The sequence below is a fragment of the Colobus angolensis genome, unplaced genomic scaffold (assembly GCF_000951035.1).
Source record: "Colobus angolensis palliatus isolate OR3802 unplaced genomic scaffold, Cang.pa_1.0 Scaffold96, whole genome shotgun sequence".
In the NCBI taxonomy this organism is placed as follows: Eukaryota; Metazoa; Chordata; class Mammalia; order Primates; family Cercopithecidae; genus Colobus; species Colobus angolensis.
The window spans coordinates 1462906-1466330 of NW_012123598.1; the positions used below are offsets into that span (position 1 = coordinate 1462906).

The following is a 3425-nucleotide window of genomic DNA, read 5'->3' on the forward strand; positions in this document are numbered from 1 at the left end:
GGGCGGGAGCCGGGGCCTCGGTGGGGGTCCTTCTCCTGCGGGCCCTCGGGGGTGAGGCCGCTGTCCGGTCCCCCTCGAAGTTCCAACTCCGCCGGTCGTGGCCGGAAGTGGTGGCGACTCCGGGGGGAAGTTGAGGCCCAGGTGGGGGAAGGGGCCGCGCGGGCCCGGCTGGCCTGGCCGGATACTGCGGCCCCAAGGGCACGGTCTCAGCCCTCGGCCCCCCCAGCCCTTCCTTCCCCTTTTGGAGTCAGTCTGGGTCCCGTTGCTGCCCCGGGCGGGCTGTTCATGGCCTTTGATCTGGCGGGTAATTACGGGGATTGTGGCCGGCAGGAGGCCCATTCATTCGCCCTTGCGCGGCAGGCGGGGAGGAAGCGCGTCCCCAGGGGGGGAAGTGACTGGGCCAAGGTCAGCCACCGCGTGGCCCACGGGGCAGGGCGAAGGCGGGGTCTGGACGCGGTGGCGATTCCTGAGGCCTCCCTCCCCCCTGCCGAGTGGATCAGAGTGGAGCCCCGCCCCCCGACACCCCACCCCGACCTCCAGTCCAGGGAGCTGACCCCAATTCATGTGGATGAGTGCCCCGGGACCTGCAGAGTCGGACAGAAAAGTGACCCACAGACACAGAAGGCACGAGTGAGTTGAGGCAGAAGCTTTTTCAGTGCCAGGCCCTGCGCTGTGCACTAGGCAGGGAGCAGGGAGATGAACAAGGGCCTGGAGTCTGAGTGGAAGGCAGAGACTGAGACCCCGGCGACAGAGTCGCCACCCAAGGTGACCAGACCCCTGATCCAGAGGTCTGGGGACTGTGGGAGCCAGGGAAGGCATCTTGACCCAACCCAGTCCGGGGGATGGTCAGGGCTTTAGGGAAGGAATGACTTGGTTTGCTTTTTGCGGTTACCTGGTCCCAGGCCCCATGTTGGGCAGTGCTTAGGAACCGTCTGGGGATCCGATTGGTCCCAGCGCCGGGAAGCATAGTTGCGTTGATCCTGGCTTAGCTCCTCTGTAAGACTGTAAGCCTCTTTGGCTAAACGCTGCTGACATTCACCTGCCTGCCTCTGCGCAGTCCCTGTGGCCCTCCGGCCACGGCCCCAAAGAACATCCAGATCAGATTCCTGCTTGCTTATCTTACGTCTTATCCATCCATCCAGGCTTCAGCAGAGCTGAGGGATGGGAAGGGCTCGTCACCTGGCCTGGCCCCTTGCTGGTGCCCTGCCAGAGTGCATGAAGGCACTGGGTTGTATTCCCCAAGAGCTCTGGGACCAGGCAGGCCTGGGTTCAAGTCCCAGCCCCACCACTCACCTTTGTGGCCTTAGACGAGTAACTTCAGTGCCTTACTTTCCACCGGGACAGAGTGGAAGTGGTAATAATAGTATTGACCTCAGCGGGAAGGCTCTTAATGCTTGCGTTTTAGAGCCAGCGCAGACCTCAACAGACGGGTGTAAAGTAGATGGAGAGGGCTCTGGAGCCGGGCGTTCCCGAGCGCTGGCGTTGGTACTGTCTCTTCCACTTCTGTGACCTCGGACATGTCACTTCCCTTTTCCCAGGTTCAATTTCCCTTCAGTTGTCTAAGAAGGAGAGCAAGTTCATAATTCCCTGAGTAAACGTAAATCCATCCAGGCAACTGCACAGGCCAGGCCCTGTGCTGGGCATGAGGTCACACATGGTCTTGGCACAGCACTGTCCTGTGAGGGCCGGACGAGGTGCCTGGCCCAGCCTGGGTGAAGAGGGGGATCTCAAGTCCCCCTCTGTGCAGGCGCAAGGTAGAGTGGTGCTCTGTGCTGGGCAGCCTGGCAGGAATCATACAGTCCTTGTCCCAGAGCAGCTGAGACCCATTTGCACCGGGGAGAGGGGTGGGGGGATTTGCCAGAGTGGTCTTGGGAGCTCTGGCCTTGAGGGAGGGGGGTGTGGTGAGGGGAGGTTGTGTGTCTTGAAAGATAAAGAGGAGGGATTGGCCGTCAGAAGCCTGTTACTTAAGGGAGGATGACAGTGGGCTCTGGGCAGGGAATGGCAGGAGTCACAGCTCAAGGCCACCCGCAACTTCCTGGCTGCCTGGGCAGTCTTTTGTTACTAGGTCTACACAGCTCTCAGGACACCCATCCTCAGACATATCTCACAGGCCTTTCCGAACCTCGTTCATGCATCCTCTGGTGCATCCTGAGGCCCTCAGCCTAGTGAGGACTGTGCTGGGCGCTGGGGCCTCTGTGGTGTGAGAAACTGCAGATTCGACAACACTTGCTGGTGCACACTTTGCAGGAACCTGGCCTAGTGCCTGGTCCTCACAGTCCTAAATTCTCAAGGCTCTGGGATGGAGATAGTCACCCCCATTTTAGGGGGATGGGATGGAGGCTCGGGTTGGAGGCTCCGTTTGGCACTTGGCCCAAGGCCCCCAGCAGCCTCAGAAGCCAAGTCTGTGTGTGATTCCAGAGCCCAGACCCTTGACCATCATGACCGCCCCCTTCCGCCCCCAGGTTGGGGTCTGGGGGGACAAAGGCTGTTCCGAAGTCCTCTAGGTGTTAGTTGTTGGCTTGGAGACGCTGGACTCCCTGCCCAGTGGGGTGTACTGTCCATGAGGACTCCTATGTGCAGGGCTGCTGGCTGGTTCAGGGGAACCCCGGCACAGTAGGAGAAGCAGAAGCGGCTCGGAAGTTGAGTGCTGAGATCCGTGCAGCCCCAGGGAGGCCTCACTCACCCAGCATCAGGGAGAGCAGGGGAGGTGTGGAGTTCGACAGTCACACCACCAGTGTCCGTGGCCCTGTCCCCGGAGCGCAGAGCTGTCACCTTACAGCTGCGGAGAAAGCAGCCGAAGCTCTGAGCCCGGGTGGGACGGCCCAGGGCCCGTCTGTTCCTGCAGGGGACCTGGCTACCTGGGGCTGTCTTCGGTGAAGTTTTCCTGGTTCTGTCTCTGCCTTGGCCTGAGCCTTCTCCCTTTGGGCTCATAGAGTATGGACGTCTCTCTTGTGCTAAATGGGGGTCCCATCTGGTCCCCCTGTTTCGAGGCCTCCATGGTGCCAGGCCTTGCAGTGGATAATGCTGGCATCAGAAGTTGTCCTGGCCTCAGCCCAGGGTCTGGCCGGTCAGAGCCATGGATTCCTGAGGCTGCTGTGCATGGGGTCCTTGCTGGAAATAGGCCCGCCCTCAAGTGCACAGTCCGCTGGATGCACTGTGGGGCTGACGGGGACCTGTAGTAGGTGTTGTAGAGGTGAGTAAGACACGGATCCCCTTGGGGGGCACAGGACCATCCTCAGTGGTGGACGTTAAAGGGAACAAATGCCAGTGGCCAAGAGTTAGAAGGAAACAAACTGCCTTTGGCAGCCTGCCGGCCCAGGTGTGACTCCAGCCTCCAAGCTGTGGCTCTGCGACGTTGCTCCCAGCCACTCTGCTTGTCGAAGCCTGGCTGTGGTGTGTGACATAGCCCTAACCACTCTGTTTTT

At 60.7% G+C, this 3425-nt stretch overlaps 1 protein-coding gene across 1 annotated transcript in view; it reads left to right on the plus strand.

Annotated features, from left to right (window-relative positions):
• Window positions 1-3425, plus strand: part of ZNF787 (zinc finger protein 787) — a 48928-nt gene that overhangs the window by 534 nt on the left and 44969 nt on the right. The gene's annotated exons all lie outside the window — the stretch shown is intronic.